Source organism: Staurois parvus, unplaced genomic scaffold (genome assembly GCF_062004578.1).
Source record: "Staurois parvus isolate SC_StPar_1 unplaced genomic scaffold, SC_StPar_1.0 ptg000548l, whole genome shotgun sequence".
Classification (NCBI taxonomy): domain Eukaryota; kingdom Metazoa; phylum Chordata; class Amphibia; order Anura; family Ranidae; genus Staurois; species Staurois parvus.
In genome coordinates, this window is record NW_028318344.1 from 7,580,054 (window position 1) to 7,598,819 (window position 18,766).

At 43.2% G+C, this 18,766-nt stretch overlaps 1 protein-coding gene across 1 annotated transcript in view; it reads left to right on the forward strand.

Moving 5' to 3' along the window:
• Positions 1-18,766, forward strand: part of GRIN2D (glutamate ionotropic receptor NMDA type subunit 2D) — a 526,055-nt gene that overhangs the window by 222,781 nt on the left and 284,508 nt on the right. The gene's annotated exons all lie outside the window — the stretch shown is intronic.

The following is an 18,766-nucleotide window of genomic DNA, read 5'->3' on the forward strand; positions in this document are numbered from 1 at the left end:
CAATGCATAGACATGAATATAAACATACTGTAAATTTAAACACACAAAACTTCTTAAAAGTGCACTTGTGCTTCAATCATCCATGACACCAGTGCTAAACACATCAAATAGTCCCAAATAGTCCATTCATATGGAAAACCTCCAAACCAAATCACCACATGACAGGTGCACCACTTCCCTGGCACTCACGATTCCTGTTGCTTTGCTGTAAACATGATAAGCAATAGAGCTTGTAATGAAAACCTTGGTCTCCAATGGGTCTTCATTTCTCGCACCCTCTCTCCTCTTTATAGGCTCCACAAATAACTGGCGGCAAAAGAAAGGAAGACAGATTGTGTAAATGTTTACACTCAATTGTTTTCTCAGTATCAGTCAAAATGCCACTCACAAGCATGCAGTTAAAAACAGCCCATCAATTCTCATACAAGCGCCAATAAACCTGTCAGTGTGCCAAACCCTTTGAAACAGTCAGCAGACGAAACAGGTTAGGGACAGACTGCATGGCAACCAGAAGTGACGACAGACTCCCACTGAAAGTGACATATCGCTGAGAGCAAGAGAGGGGACCGGGTGAGAGAGTGTACATGCAGCATACTGACGAGTTTACTGGCACTTCTGTGTGAAAATTGATGGGCTCTTTATACCTTCATGCTTGTGAGTGGCATTTTAACTGAGACAGAAATAAAATCTGGTCCGATCCAGTCAGACAGAGGGGAACAGATCCTCTTCCATTTGTTTTTGCAAGTAGCCTGGTGTAAACGCAAGTTTGTTTACATCCGACTGCCTATAGAGGAGAACAGAGGGTCAGGTCAGGTCTGCCTAAAAAACTAACTGCTCGAGTGAAGGAAGCCTTAGAGCATCCAAACACAAAATAAGGACAATGAAAGGAAAAAAAACTTGTGCCTTTTTACATTTTTTGTTTTTCAGTTCCATAGTTATTGGCATAATTATTAAGTTAGTAGGACTGAAAAAGATAGGGGTATTACGTTCACCAAAAACTTGCCTTTCCACAAGTTATTTTAAAACACAGATGACAATTTAGGTAATAGTGATCTTAGTGTAATCACATTTGCCATAAGTTACAGGGAAAATAGCATGTTGCTATGCCAAGAACTCTAACTTTCAAAAACGCTAACTTCAATAAGCTCTGATGCTTTTTGTACGACACAAAGGCAAAAAAAGTATTTTAAAAATGATCAAGTGCATTAACCATTGTATTCCATTGATTAACAAGTATAAACAAGCAAAATTAAAACATATCTGGCTCAATTCTACTGTAAATAAATGAAAAAGAAAACACGCCTTTAAAAGTACAATCTTGCCATTGCTTATTTACAAGGCAGCTAACACAGAATAAAAATTTACAATCAGCGCAACTAACACAGAATACAGGTGTAGGACTAGCCCCTTGCATTTAGGAGGCAGTAACCAGTCCTTGAGCTTGTATTGAAATTTTACTAGGGGATTTAGAACTTGGATGGGGTAAAGGGTGTATGGGATTCCCAAGGGAACTGAGAAACCGAGGACAGCTTCCTGAACTATGTACAAGTGGTTAGAGCAAACAGTCTTTTCTGGAGAGCTAGCCAGCATCTCCTGTAGTACCAACCCAAACCTCAAATGCTCCTCTATATAGCTGCCTGGAGGAATCCCTGGACAGGGGATCAAGTGTCTGCCACATAAATGGTGAAACAATCCTGGGTGGCAGGGTATTCCAGTTTCCCACTAGAGCGCCTCTTTCCCCTATCTTGCCCAGGGGGTGCATGTGTACTCACTCAGTCCTTCTCCTGTGCTATTTGTGGGTTAGTGGCTGCTACCAGGCCTTTTAGTTGAGCCTCTTCTTCCCTGCCTCACAGGTGGTCCTCTCTCAGGGTGCAGGTGAAGTCCCGACTTTCAGCCTTCCCTAGATCCTCCTGCCTACAGCTGAGCCCCTCTCCCATCTGGGCCCCCTCGCAGGTTCCTGCCCCTTCACCTCACATCCTCCTCTTCCACCCAAATTCTCCCACAGCTGAGCAGGCTCGCTTACTCTTAAAGGCTGTCCTGGCCCCTTGGCAAAAGGATTAGGATGTATACCAGGAAACTACAGACCAGTCAGCCTAACATCAATAGTATGTAGGGTATGTTAGGGAATGATAAGAAACTATCTACAGATATTAGTCTGTAAAAAATGTACCATAAGTGACAACCAACATAGATTTACATATATTTACAACCTGTTGGTCTAGGAGGAAATAAGTGGGAAACTGAATGGTGAAAGTCCAGTAGATGTAGCATATCTAGATTTTGCTAAGGCATTTCATACTGTACCTCATACAGTGGGAAAAATAATTATTTGATCTCCTGCAGATTTTGTAAGTTTGCCCACTTACCTATGATAAAAACTTATATACCCTTAACGTCTTTGTATTTTAAATCATAGAGACAGAATATCAACCAAAAATCCAAAAAACACATGATACAAATGTAATAAATTGAGTTGCAGTTCAGTGAGTAAAATAAATATTTTATCCCCTACCAACCAACAATAATTCTAGATTCCACAGACTGGCTAAATGCTCATGTGGTACACAGATTAGTCCTGCTAATTTAACCACTTCCCATCCGGCCCATGTCCGGCCAGACAGGAGCACTGCTGAATCGGGTTGACGTTTCTAAACATCATCCACATTCACTGCCTGTGCACGCTCCCTGGGAGTGCGTGGCACCATGATCCAGAACACCAATCGCTGTACAGGACCTCTGTGTGAGGTCCCGATTCATGTGATCACTGATTGAACAATCAGTGATCACATCAGCAGTAGTAAACAAGGTGTCACTTCCTGACATCATTGCTTACTACTTGTGAAATCTGTGAATGCTCACAGAGGTCACATGGTACAAGGCTATTCACAACAGCCTTGTACCATGTGCCAAGTTGTGACCAATCACAGCTCTCACAGTATTTCTCAATGGCTGCAGGAATGCAGCCAGAGAAAAAAGAGAAATTATTGCTTTTACAGCCTTTATGGGTGTAAAAGCAAATAGTGTAAAAAAAAGAAAAAAAAAATCTTTATCACCCCCCACAAGTAGTACAGTGGTACTATGGTGACACTGTACTGCTTGGGTGACAGTATGTTAAAAATAAATAAAACGTAATTAATTTTAAAAAAATTAAATAAAAATGTAAAAAGAAATTGAAAAATTATAATTTTTGGTTATAAATTAATTTAGGTTATTATTTTTTTTTTTTACTAAAAAGATAGATGAATACATTTTGGTCAAGATTTACGAAGAAAGATTATTTATTTGCAAAAAAAAAACACTTTTTTTCAAAATATTTGGACTTTTTCATTTATATAGCAAAAAAATTAAAATCCCAGTTTTATCTGTCTCCAAAAAATGTCAAAAAATTCATATGGGTATAGCGTTGCATGACCGCGCAATTGTCATTCAAAGTGTGATAGCATTGAAAGCTGAAAATGGGCCTGGGCAGGAAGGGGGTGAAAATGTCTGGACTTGAAGTGGTTAAGAAGGTGCTCCTAATGACAACTTGATATGTGTATAAAAGACACCTGTCCACAAAATATTTCTTCCATTCAAACCTCACCATCATCATGGACAAGACCAAAGGGCTGTCAAAGGATGTCATGGGCAAATTGTAGACCTGTACAAGGCTGGAATGGGCTACAAGACCATCATCAAGGAGCTTGGTGAGAAGGGGTCAACTGTTGGAGCGATTATTTGCAAATAGAAGAGATACAAAATAACCATCAATCGCCCTTGATCTGGAGCTCCATGCAAGAGTTCACCTCATGGGGTAAGGATGATCATGGAAAAAGTGAGGGATCAGCCCAGAACTACACAGGAGGAGCTTGTGAATGATCTCAAGGCAGTTAGGACTAAAGTCACCAAACAAACCACTGGTAACACCATATGCCTCCATGGATTGAAATCCTGCAGCGCCCTCTCCTCAAGAAGGCACATGTACAGGCCCGTATGAAGTTTGCCAAGGAACATCTAAATGATTCAGAGAAGGATTGAGGGAAAGTGCTGTAGTCATATGAGACCAAAATTGAATTCTTTGGCATTAATTCAATTCAATTTAATGTTTGGAGGAAAAACAATACTGACTATCCTTACAGTCAAGCACAGAGGTAGAAACATTAGGTTTGGGGCTGTTTCTCTGCTAAAAGTGCAGGCCAACTTTGCCGCATTGACGGGCCAATGGATGGGGCCATGTATTGTAAAATCTTGGATGAAAACCTTCTTCCCTCCACCAGAACACTGAAGATGGGTCATAGATGGTGTCAGGACTCCGGGTATGACCAGAGGTGTGTGGACCGACACAGGGAAACACAGACTTCAGGTATAGCATGTAAAACAATATAATTTATTAAGGGCAACACAAACATAAACGCAGTGCAACAAACCAAACCCAAAACTAACACAAATACGTACAACAAGGTGCAACAAACCCAAACCTTAACTGACTGCAGGCCTGGCCATTCCTTAAATACACCTCCTGCAATCAGCCTCAGGTGATGGCTTGATTGCAGGAGTGAGCTTCTGGCTGCTGAGAGCACCCACTGGCCAGCCCTGGTACTGCAGCCCACAAGGCAGGTGAGTCCCACCACCATTGGTGAATCCATTCCTGACAGTACCCCCCCCTCAAGGAGCAGCTAGGCAGCAGGCAGAGGCACATTGGGCTGGGCAGCAGGCAGAGGCACATCGGGCTGGGCAGTGAGCAGAGGCACATCGGGCTGGGCAGCGGGCCAAGGCACATCGGGCTGGGCAGCGGGCCGAGGCACACCGGGCTAGGCAGCGGGCAGAAGCACATCGGGCTGGGCAGCGGGCAGAGGCACATCGGGCTGGGCAGCAGGCAGAGGCACATCAGGTGGAGCAGCAGGCACCGGGTTATCAGGCGGAGCAGCGGGCACCGGGCCATCAGGCAGCGCAGCGGGCACCGGGCCATCAGGCAAGGCAGCGGGCACCGGGCCATCAGGCGAGGCAGCAGGCACCAAGGCATCAAGCTCGACAGCGGGCACCGAGTCATCTGGCACGACAGCAGGCACCGAGTCATCTGGCATGACAGCGAGCACCGAGTCACCTGGCATGACAGCGGGCACTGGGTCATCTGGCACGACAGCGGGCACCAAGTCATCTGGCAGAATAATGGGCACCGAGTCATCTGGCAGAATAGCGGGCACCAGGTCACCAAGCTCGACAGCGGGCACCGAGTCATCTGGCACGACAGCGGGCACCGGGTTACCAAGCTCGACAGAGGGCACCGAGTCACCAAACTTGACAGCGGGCACTGAGTCATCTGGCACGACAGCGGGCACCGGGTCATCTGGCACGACAGCGGTCACCGAGTCATCTGGCACGACAGCAGGCACCGAGTCATCTGACAAAATAGCAGGCACCGAGTCATCTGGCAGAATAGCGGGCACCGGGTCACCAAACTCGACAGCGGGCACCGAGTCATCTGGCATGACAGCGGGCACCGAGTCATCTGGCAGAATAGCGGCCACTGGGTCACCAAGCTCGACAGCGGGCACCGAGTCATCTGGCACGACAGCGGGCACCGAGTCATCTGGCACGACAGCGGACACCAAGTCACCAAGCTCGACAGCGGGCACCGGGTCATCTGGCAGGACAGCGGGCACCAGGTCATCTGGCAGGACAGAGGGCACCGAGTCATCAGATAGGACAGACAAGACAGCGGGCACCGGGTCGTCAGGCTGGACTGCAGGCATCGGGGCGTCAGGCTGGACCGCGGGCTCCGGGCCATCAGGCTGGATCGGGCCATTAGGCTGGATCGGGTCATCTGGCTTGATCGGATCATCAGGCTGGATCGGGTCATCAGGCTGGATCGGGTCATCTGGTTGGATCGGGTCATCAGGCTGGATCGGGTCATCAGGCTGGATCGGGTCATCAGGCTGGATCGGGTCATCAGGCTGGATCGGTTCATCAGGCTGGATCGGATCTTCAGGCTGGATCGGATCATCAGGCTGGATCGGATCATCTGGCTGGATCGGATCATCAGGCTGGATCGGTTCATCAGGCTGGATCGGGTCATCAGGCCGGGTAGGATCATCAGGCCGGGTAGGATCATCAGGCCAGGTAGGATCATCAGGCTGGGTAGGGTCATCAGGCTGGGTAGCGTACACTGGGTCATCAGGCATCCGGGCATCAGGCTGAACAGCGGGCACAGTGGCACCAGGCTGGATAACAGAATGCGGGTTCTCAGACCACAGGCTGACCGGTTTGGATACTGGCAGGATGGTACTGGTTGGAAAGAATTTTTGCTTCTTTTTGGTTTTTGTTACTGGAGCACTGCAAGTAAGCGCAGGTCTGTAAACGGAAAAAGCAGCTTCTACAGAGGACTTCTTTACAAGGTTAAAGGCAGGATAGGTGCAGCGAGTGGGAACAGGGGACTGACATGTGGTAGATAGCAGGGTATACTGGGCTGTCACTGGGGGTGCTGTGGGAAATGGAGGAAGAGAGCTTTGAGCAGAGGAATGATTAGAAGCAGGACTGGGTTGTTGCAAAGCTGACTGAGGCAGGGTGTAACAAATCTGACCATGACTGTAGTATTGGTTGAACAAAGCTCAGCTTACACAAAGCCTGTCTGACCAAAGACTGCACTGTGTTTCTACAATCCACTAGCACCTGTTGTGAACATGCTGAATAATGCTCCAAGAAGTAATCTGCATTATCCTCCAATAACCATACCAGTGACTCTACTTGGTCTGCACTAAATGGCGGCAAAAAGTCATCCCTGCTTTCAGGGGTACTAGATGAGGCCAACTCCGCACAAGCCTGAATCAATGGTTGCACCTTAGAGAACTCTGTGCCTGGATCTACTAGGCAATGAGCGACCCGTATGCATTCTAGCAGCTGATCCCTGGCATACTCCTTCAGAGTCTGATAGGCATAATCTCTGTCATCTAAGACTAGCAAATACAAGTACACAACCTCCTCAGGATGCATCCTTCCCAACAACAAGCCAAGATGGCTTCCCTGTGCAGCCACTTCTGGTCAGGACTGGCCTTGGTGTAATGTCAGGGCTCCGGGTATGACCAGAGGTGTGTGGACCAACACAGGGATACACAGACTTCAGGTATAGCGTGTAAAAAAATATAATTTATTAAGGGCAACACAAACATAAATGCAGTGCAACAAACCAAACCCAAAACTAACACAAATACGTACAACAAAGTGCAACAAACCCAAACCGTAACTGATATGTATATATATATAAATATGGAGCACAACGCAGTCAGGCGGGCCGGGTCTGTAGCTAACGGGCAGACAAGGTACAAGGAGTAGGCAGAAGATTGGTCAGGAGTAGCCGAGGTCGGTGCAGGCAGAGTTCAAGCAGAGTCAGGATCAAGCAGAGTCAGGATCAGGCAGGAAGCAGACAGGATGCAGGTACAGGGGCTCATGGGAACAATACACCAAGGCCCTGACTGCAGGCCTGGCCATTCCTTAAATACACCTCCTGCAATCAGCCTCAGGTGATGGCTTGATTGCAGGAGTGAGCTTCTGGCTGCTGAGAGCACCCGCTGGCCAGCCCTGGTACTGCAGCCCACAAGGCAGGTGAATCCCACCACCATTGGCAAGTCCATTCCTGACAGATGGGTCTTCCAGCATGACAATGACCCAAAACATATCACCAAGACAACAAAGGAGTGGCTAAAGAAGAAGCACATTAAGGTCATTTTTTTCTATTGGGCGCTGTGTTATTTCAACTGATAATTGCACAGTCATGCAACGATGTACACAAACAAAATTTGTGTCCATTTTTTCACACAAATAGAGCTTTTTTTAATTTTTATTTGAGCATCAATGGGATTTTTAGTTTTTGTGATATAAATGAAAAAAGGCCGAAAAGTGTGGAAAAAATTACATTTTCTGTAAAAAATATCTAGTACACTCTAATTTTGTCATAAATTTAGGCCAAAATATATTCTGCTACATGTCTTTGTTAAAAAATCCAAATAAGTGTATATAATTGGTTTGTGTGAAATTTATGGTGTCTACAAAACATTGTATAGATGCTGGAATTTATGCAGATTTTACTTTCTGACTGCCTATCACAATTCCTGAGGTGCTAAAGTGCCAGGGCAGTACAAACACCACTGAAATGACCCCTTTTCGAAAAGCAGACACCCTAAGCTATTTGCTGACAGGCATGTTGAGTCCATGGAAGATTTTTTTCTTCCACAAGTTTTTGAAAATGACAAAAAAAAACTTTTTTTTACACAAAGTTGTCATTTAAATGGTATTTTGCTCACACATGCCATGGGTATATTTGGAATTACACTTCAAAATATATTCTGCTACATCTTCCGAGTATGGGGATACCACACGTGTGAGACTTTTTGGGAGCCTAGCCGCATACAGGAGCCCGAAATCCAATGACCCCCTTGAAAGCCCGAAGGTGCGGAAATTCCTAGTTTCACTTTCTCACTATCTATCACAATTTCAGAGGCTCTGAAATTCCAGGATAGCATAAACCAAACGTTTTTGGAAAATGCCAATTTTTTTTTTTTTACGCAAAGTTGTCACTTAAATTATATATTGCTCACACATACCATGGGTATTTGTGGAATTACACCCCAAAATATATTCTGGTTCTTCTCTCAAGTATGAGGATACCATATGTGTGAGACTTTTTGGAAGCCTAGCCTCATACAGGAGCTCCAAATCAAATAACCCTTTAAAAGTCTAAAGGTGCGTAATTTCCTCATTTCACTTTCTCACTACCTATCACAGCTTTAGAGACCCTGAAATGCCAATTGTTTGGTAAGATATAAAATATGATGTTATGCCAAGTAAATAGATACCAAACATGACATGTTTTAAAACTGCGCACGTCCTGTGCAATGGCGACAAACTGCATACATTTTTAATATTCATAGACGACGCTTTAAAAGCCTTTACAGGCTACCACTTTAGATTTACACAGGAGGTCTAGTACTAGAATTACTGCCCTCAATCTGATGTTCACAGCGATACCTCACATGCATGGTGCAACTGCTGTTTACATACCAACATGGGGCCGAAGCTTGCGTACACCATTGAGCATGAGCGTGGAGGGACGAGGGTGCTTTACATTTTTTTTAAATTATATATTTTGATTTTTTTTATTCTTACACCATCCCTTTTTTTTTTTTAGCACTTTTATTGTTATCACAGGGAATTTATATATCCACTGTGATAACAATAGGCAGTGACAGGTATTCTTTTCTGAGAATTAGCCACTAGGACTGCTTTTACATGAAGGCTGACCAACAGCTGAAAATAAAACGATACCAGGATGATGCCTGTAACTACAGGCATCATCCTGGCATAACCATTCAGAGTTCAGTGCTGTACCAGTATGTCGCTGTTCCTTGTTGGGAATATATGTTGTTCTTTTTTTTTATTATTCAATCTGTGGGCTCAATGAAAAAAGAGAAGAAATATCTGCCAGAAAAAGTGTGTGGTAAGCCTACCATTAGAATATACCACCCTACATCCACCTACTTCTAATGTTGTGCATACATAAAATGTTCTTTTTTTTCGTTCAGCCCGTCAGATCCTCTATTCACAATGATCAATGTGGATGAAAAAATCTCTGCCAGAAATGTTTTTTAAAAATGTATGCTGAAGCATAGGAGCAATCTAGCCACTGACCACCTCAGGCCCCCATGCTTGGGTATATATGTTCTTTTTTTTTTAACTGCAGATGAAACATCTCATCCAGGAGCACTGCACTCACTGACATATATTCTGAGAGCACACCCTGTTGCTGTCAGAATAAACAGATCAGTGCTTCAGCTGAACGGCCTTCCTGCAAAGAAAACAACAATTAACAATAAAACACAGTAACAATAGAACATTAACTCAATAAAACAACAATGTTTTATTAAAATCTGTGCCAAAAAATATGAAAAATATATATGCCTAAGCGTAGGAGTGATCCACCCACTGACCGCACCAGACCCCTATGCTTCAGCATACATATTCTTTTTTAACTGCGGATGATAAATGTCATCCAGCAGTGCTGCACGCACTGACGTGTGTTCTGAGAGCATACCCTGTTGCTATATGAATAAACAAATTGGTTCTGCAGCTGAATGGCATTCCTACAAAGAAAACAACAATGGTTATCAATAAAACACAGTAATAAAAACATTAACTCAATAAAATTACCACTATTTTTGGCTTTTTAATTTTTTTTATTTTATTTTTTTTTTTACTTTTTGTTTGTGGTTTTTTTTTTTACTTTTTGATTTTGTTTACATTTTTTTTTTTTAAACTGTAAACATAATTTTAGGGTCTCTCAAAATGCGATAACTAGTTCCTCACTACCTAACATCTCGAGACACTCTTCCTGAAATTTTAGGAAGTATCCACTTTGTCCAGCTGCTTTTGTAAAGCACAAAAGTGTTGCAGAGCCAATTGAAATAAATATACAGACATTTTTTTTGTACCAGCATTTGGCTTTATGGGAAACTAAGCACAGCTTCATCATCAGGTCGTTGAAGTCCACCCCTCCCATGTTAAGGTTATAATCATGGACACAGAGGGGGCTTCACAACAACATCAGCTGCCTTAGAAATTTGAACCATCTTGTCTGCGTGAATGAAAGACAGGATGAAAACATCCACTTTGATCTTACACTTCACTGTGAGCAATTCATCATTTTTCAAGCAGGTTTTCTCCCTCTTTCTTAGTCAGGTATTTACAAGCCATTGGAGGAAGCCCTGGCGATTAGGTTGCAAGGTGCCGCATGAGCCAATTCCAAGATTATACAAATGTCTAAATAGCGGTACGCTTCTATAAAAATTGTCCACATATAAGTGGTGCCCCCATATGGAAAATGGGTGACATCAAGTCCCAAACCATCTTACCACTGCTTCCCATGTAGTTTTGGCATGTGGGGGGCTCCACATGACTATCTTTTCCCTCGTAAACCTGAAAATTATATGTATAGCCTGTTGCCCTCTCACAGGTCTTATACATTTGACCCATATTTGGCACTCTTGCTGGGGAGAAACTGAATGCAAGATGGCCAGAAAAATTACTAAAGGACTCATCAATGCAGATGTTTTGCTGTAGAATATAAACATCAGCAAATTTCTGGTTAAGGTGATTTACAAGGAGCCAAATTTTGTCATATTCAGGGCCACTCCAAGGACGACAGAGTGTATTGTCGTTGAAGTGAATAAATCACATTATATTCTCATATCTATGCCTGGCCATGGCAGCAGAGAATACAGGCATATGATGAATTGGGTCTTTGGACCAATATGACCATAATTCATTCTTTTTAGTTATGCCCATGGTGAGGGTTAGGCCCAAAAAAACCTGTAAATTCAGAAACCATAATAGTTTTCCATGCAAATGGTCTGGCAAGGTTTGAATTTGAATTGGTGGCAATATATTGCTGTGCGTATAAATAGCTGTGGTCCACAATCAAATTATACAAAATAACTATGAAAAACAACTAAAAAAAAATCAAGGGGTAGCTACTAGACTGGCATGGATTATTGGTAATATCGTCCATAAAGATCAGTCGGGGTTTATTACTTCTAGAGCAATGGCTAATAATATTCATAGACTTTTCGCAAATTCCGGTGGACAATCTTGGGCGGAGGGTAATTTTGTCTTTGGATGCGGCCAAGGCATTTGATAGTGTGGAATGGCCTTATCTATGGGAAGTATTGTCTAAATTCAGCTTTGGTCCCAAGTTCACTAGCTGGGTGTGCCTTCTCTATGCGGCCCCTAGTGCCCAAATCCTGGGTTAACGGGAATTTGTCAGATTTATTCAGGCTGCAGAGGGGAACGATGCAGGGCTGTCCTCTCTCGAAGTGATTTGAGCGATGCCCTTGGATCCTGTAGAACTCCCCCTCCCAACCTGTGCACAACACATCCAAGTAGTTTTTACATTTAAGTATTTGGGGGCGGTAGTCTCTCCTGATCCTAAGCAGTATATTTCTCTTAACCTTTTACCTCTACTCCATCAGCAGAAATTGAAGTGTACCAGTTGGTGAAAACTTCCTCTGTCGGTGGTGGGTAGGGTCAATTTAATTAAAATGATTTGGGCCCCGCAACTTCTTTATATTTTTCATAATTCTCCTATATGGATTCCTAAGAAATGGTTTTACCACATAGAGACCCAGTTTAGGAGTCTTATTTGGAAAAAACAAGTGGCTAGGATAAAATTGTCCATGTTGCAATATGGCAAGGAGTCGGGGGGATTGGCGGTTCCTGAGCCAAGATTTTATTTTTTGGTGGCCCAATTGCAGCAACTGGCTGAGTGGGACTCGCCTGATAATACTGATCCCATTATTAGTTTGATTTCCCTTCCTGATCCCACCATTTTGGCTCTCTCATCTTGAGATGGCTCTACCGGTCCTTCAATTCACGGCTCCAAATGCGGACCTCTTGAGGTGCATCTGGAGTACGGTAAAAGCGTCCTTTCATATTACTGGCTTTCTTTCCTGTACTCCTTTGTGGAATAATCTGCAATATCTAGAACTGGCTAAATTGGAGGTTTTTCACGACTGGAAGGATCGAGGCCTGAAATTTTGTATCTCAGCAGTATTCAGGGGAAATCCTAAAGTCCTTTTCTTAACTGCAAATGGAATTTACATTTACACATAAGCATTTTTATTGTTATCTTCAGCTACGTCATGCGATACAGGCTCAGTCTTCGCTCTCTAATCTCACATTGACAGACTCAGTTTTTCTTAAGGATGCCACTTAGGCAACGCATAAGAAGGGCATGATTTCTCGGGTATACTCCCAGCTATTGTCCACAGTACAGGATCAAGCTAGTCTCTGGAGCATGGTGGAGTGGTCCCGGGTTATTGGACTGTTTGCTGGAGATGTCTGGGATGCTGCCCTGGAATCTGTTCCGGGAATTTCTCTTTCTCCCTCTCATAAATTGTCTCAATTGTTTATTCTTCATCGAGTGTATAGGACCCCTGTGCAACTGTATCGGTGGGGCACCTGATTGTCCAAGGTGTAGGGTCCAACAGGGCGATTTTATTCATATCCTCTGGCGTTGCCCCAAGTTACATAGATATTGGTTGAGGTTCTCCAGTTTATTTCTCTAGTATCGCAATATACTATTCCGAAGGATCCCTTGCATTATCTGTTGGGGCACTGGACCAAGAACTGTTCCAACCAGGAGGGTATATTATGGTATCTAGACTTTTATAGCTGGCTAGGAAGTTGATAGCAAGGTACTGGTTATCGTCGGCTCCTCCGACTAGTAAGCAGTGGATAGATTATGTTAATTCTTTACTCCCACGGGAGAAACTCACGTACTAACATCACAATGCTTATTGTAAGTTCCAGTAGGTATGGCAGGGTTGTCTTAATACACCTGGGCTCGCCCCTCTTCAATTGATAGTGGACCGACTTTTGCAGGTGTGATATTTTATATCAGGTGCATGGCTCCACTCCTCCCCTTGTGGGAGTTCATGTGCATCTCCCATTCTTTTTGATGAGACGTCTTGGGTGAACCAGTGGTTGTTGTTGATGTGTTTTTTTTTTAGTGTTTGAAGACATGTTTTGGGCTTTGTTCCTTTCCCCCATTTCTGTTTACATCAGGTCGGGAAGGAATAAGATGTAAAAAGGAAAAAGCAAGATATTGACAAGAAAGTTTTGGATCCTTGTGGTCTCTGTTTTGTTTGATTACCATTTCTTTTATTCTGTTTATTACGGGATCTGCGTATCCACATTGTTCTATTTATGTGTAATCCTGCTGTTGCAGTAATGTCATTATGGATTCTGTAAGTACTGTTCCATTTTCTCTATTATCTTGACTATAAAAGTTGTTTGGATTAAAAAAAAAAAAAAAAATCAAGGGGAGTAGTTACAGTGAAGGAAATAAGTATTTGATCCCCTGCTGATTTTGAATGTTTGCCCACACATGCAAAGAAATGATCAGTCTAAAAATATATTCTTCTCAAAACAAAGCATATCTAGGACACAGAGGGAAGATGACTTAGCTGTAAAAGAAACTTGGTCTGGGCCTTCTCTGGAAAGTTAAAGAGACCATATATAATGTGCAACAGGAAGGGGAACAGTAGGAGAAGCCTGCTTTCTGGTTCTGGATGCAAGTATACAGTGGAGGAAATAAGTATTTGATCCCCTGCTGATTTAAAATTTTTGCCCATTCACAAAGAAATAATCAGTCTAAAAATCGATTGGTTGGTGTGTTATCACCTTCTCACCAAGCTGCTTGGCGATAGTTTGGTAGCCCAGTCCAGCCTTGTGTAGGTCTACAATCTTGTCCCTGACATCTTTGGGCATACTTATTTCCTTCACTGTATATTTGCTGTTTCCACCTGAAATCTGGGCCGGGCAGTGAATGGGGTAAGTGTGAGTGTTGCAGAATTTATAGGCTGCCAATTAGGATTTGCAAACAATGTCCAGAAGGACACTATGGGTGCTACAGACCTGTGTTGGAATTCTTGGTGGCTGCAGGACACTACTTGTGCTAGCCACCGCACCAGCTTATGGAACTCACCATGTCACCAACTGATACTGCAGTGCTGGTATGTAAAAGACCAGGACATACTAGGCAGCTGGTGCTTGTCAGTTCACCAAAAGGTAGAACGGCACTAGTACTAGCACTCTGCTGCATATGAGAATCATCAGGCAATTCTAACACCTCAGCAACCTGGGAAGGGGGTCGGGTACACATGACCTTAGCAGGGACCTCTACTCCATCATCTGAGCTATCTGTCAGGGTGCCGCTGCTCTCTACAGGTTTTGATTCTGTCAGTGAGGCTTCACCTTCACTCTCATCTGACATACTCAGAATCCTGTAGGCCTGTTCACTAGAGTACCTTTCGTTGGACATTTGGCCACTAAATTTATAGGTACAGTTGTGTTCAAAATAATAGCAGTGTGTTGAAAAAAGTGAATAAAGCTCAAAATCCTGCTAATAGCTTTTATTTCCATACACACAAAAGAATTGGAAACACTATACATTCTATTCCAAATTAAAACATGAAGAAAAATAGATCAAATGTGTGTTGTTCCTCTAAAAAAAATTGAAGAAAAGTGAATATTAGACTGTTCAAAAAAATAGACGTGTTTGTATTCTTCTTTACAAACTCAAACATTCACTGTATAAACTGAAAAATGTTTGAAGATTTTGCTTTCCTTTGAATCACTTAATTAATATTTAGTTGTATAAGCACTGTTTCTGAGAACTGCTGTACATCTGTGTTGCATGGAGTCAACCAACTTCTGGCACCTGTGAACAGGTATTCCAGCCCAGGATGGTTGGCCTACATTCCACAGTTCTTCTCTATTTCTTGGTTTTGCCTCAGAAACTGCATTTTTGATGTCACCCCACAAGTTTTCTATTGGATTAGGATCCAGGGATTGGGCTGGCCACTCCATAATGTCAATCTTGTTGGTCTGGAACCAAGATGTTGCACGTTTACTAGTGTGTTTGGGGTAGTTGTCTTGTTGGAACACCCATTTCAAGGGCATTTCCTCTTCAGCATAAGGCAGCATGACCTCTTCAAGTATTCTGATGTAATCAAACTGATCCATGATCCCTGGTATGCGATAAATAGGCCCAACACCATAGTATGAGAAACAGCCCCATATCATGATGCTTGCGCAACCATGCTTCACTGTCTTCACAGTGTACTGTGGCTTGAATTCAGTGTTTGGGGGTCGTCTGACAAATTGTCTCTGGCCACTAGACCCAAAAAGAACAATCTTACTTTCATCAGTCCACAAGATGTTGCGCCATTTCTTTTTAGGCCAGTCAATGTGCTCTTTGGCAAATTGTAACCTCTTCAGCACGTCTTTTTTCAACAGTGGGACTTTGCGGGGGCTTCTTGCAGATAGCTTGGCTTCACATAGGCGTCTTCTAATTGTAACAGTACTCACAGGTAACTTTAGACCTTCTTTGATCTTCCTGGAGCTGATTGTTGGCTGAGTCCTTGCCATTTTGGCTATTCTTCTATCCATTCGAATGGTAGTTTTTTGCTTTTTTCCACGTCTTTCAGGTTTTGGTTGCCATTTTAAAGCATTTGCGATCTTTTTAGCTGAGCAGCCTATCATTATCTGCACTTCTTTATATGTTTTCCCCTCTCCAATCATCTTTTTAATCAAGGTATGCTGTTCTTCTGAACAATGTCTGGAATGACCCATTTTCCTCAGAATTTCAGAGAGAATTGCACTGTAACCAGCATGTACAACATTTGCTGCCTTCCTTAAATAAGGGCAATAATTGCCACCTGTTGTTCAAAGAATGAAGGACCTCACTAATAGAACTCCACACTGCTATTATTTTGAACATGCCCCTTTCAATTAGTGATTCAATTGCACAGAATCAGCAGCATGCTTGTCATGACTGTTGGGTCTGTTGGATTTCTATTACTCTACTACACCTGCTAGTAAATTATTTGCCATGTAGAAATATCATTTCTACCAAAAACAGTGATTGATCAGGTTAGTGATGTCTGACTGCTATTATTTTGAACACAACTGTACCTAGTGTGACTCATGGGAAAAAGAGCACCTGGCTGTCAGGGACTGCTTTAACCAACCGCTAAAAAAAACAATTTACCTGCTAGTGCTAGCAGAGATCAGGCCTGATCTTACTAAACCTGCAGTTTTGTGTGCAATGTATCAAGTGACAATGATCTACTGACACTGCCCTTGCTAGGGGGAGAAGGGGGGGAGTCAAGCGTAGGGGCTAAATACAGGTGCTGGCAAGTGTTGGGGCTGATCCTGCTAATGCTGCATTTTTGGTATATACAAAGGTATAGTGTTGATCTGATCAGACACTATACTAGCAATGGAGGTTTATAGTGTGTATGTGAATGTGTTCCTGGCAATCAAAGGGTTAAATGTGATGGTAATGTAGTGGTGGGCAATGTGACACTATCTGCGAGGGACATTAACTGATGCTAACTGGTGCTAACGGTATCTGAAGTCACCCATGACACTAATACAGTGATCAGTAAAAAAAATCTGTACACTGTACTAATGACACTGGTGACAGGGCAGTGAAATCGTTAACTGTGGGGTTAAATATGACCTAGCAGTGCTTTTCCTGTGTGTGTAGTGCTTTGACTCCCATGGATCTGATTTCTTCTCTCTCTGGAACGGAATGTACTCCAGGGAGAGAAGATTGCATTGTTTACTGGGCCTGTGTAATGTAAACACAGGAACAGGAAGACCTCTTATTCAGTACAACCAATCAGCGGGTCCAGGCCAAACATCATTGGTCTGAATCTGGTGAGTGATCAGTGCTGTACTGAATCAAAACCCCGCCATGCGCACGCGGCACCGGCCCGTGAACACAGCAGGAGCACAGATCATGCAGCAGTAAAGCTACAAGAGGCAGTCGCCAAGTGGTTAAAACAGAAACGTGCAATTCTACTCTCATTTTCAGAGCAACCAAGTGTGAATGCAGCCTGACATGCTTGGAATGGATGGATGGAGCATTAAAACAATATGAACACTGTTCCAGAAACAAGTAAAAAAGCTTATATACTCAAGTCCTTATGCTAGCCACATACTCGTTCTAATTTTCAGGCAATTTCACTTCTTGCTGACTGCACTATAGCTGAATGACAGCTACAGCGTGGTCATCCAGTTCTGGGAGGATGTCTATTGACGTCTTCCCAGAACTGCACCCACCATGTGCCTGCACACACCTGATGCTTTCTGTGGACACAGCTGATCGCAATCCATGGAAAAGGACCAATCATAGCTGCTGTTTACCACATGATCAGCTGTCTCCAGTAACAGCTGATTACAATGTAAACACACTGGTTATCGGCAGCACTTTCCTCACGCTGTAGAAGTTTATGGAAAATATTGTTGATAACCGCCAAGTATGAAAGTAGACATATACACTGATAATCAGGGCAGCCCCAACAGTGCCCATAAGTGCTGCCTATTAATGCCAAAAAGTTTCCATTAGTGATGCCAGTCAGTGTCCATCAGTGCTGCAAATCAGTGCCCATCAGTTATACCAGTCAGTGTCACATATCAGTGCCACCCATCAGTGCCCTTCAGAGCTGCCTATCAGTGCCCTTCAGTGCTGCCTATTAGTGCACATCAGTGCCCATCATTGCCGCCTATCAGTGCTGCCTATCAGTACCACCTCAACAGTGCCCATCAGTGCAACCACATCACTGAAGGAGAAAATACACCTGTTTGCAAAATGTTATAATAGAAATTAATGGAAACCTATTTTTTTCTAAATGTCTTTTTTTGTTTAGCAAAAAATAAAACACCCAGTGGTAATTAAATACCACCAAAAGAAAGCTCTATTTGAAAAATTAAAAATACATAAAAATGATAAAAATGGCATTTGGGCACAGAGTTGCATGACCACACAATTGTCATTCAAAGTGCAACAGCACTGAGAGCTGAAAATTGGCCTGTGTAGGAAGGGGGTAAAAGTGCCCGGTAGGCAAGTGGGTAACCTACATATCACCAACAGTTCCTATAAACACTGTGGAATGACATAAAGTATTGGTGATATGGTGATTTAACTTGTGTTTACAGTTGTGTTTGGAGTTTAAAAGTGGTTGAAGTACTGTCATAAGAAAAGTATTGGGGCTTTTTAAACTGCAGGTTGCCTGGTTGAACAAGCATGCTGTAAAGTGGTGTTGAACTGCCTTATCTCTGTATTTGCTTTGGATCCGTGACTCAGAAAGCATTGAAGCCAAAGCATTAAAATTAAATATCACCTATAGCAGACTACCTCAATACCAAATGGTCTCAAAATTACCTTTTG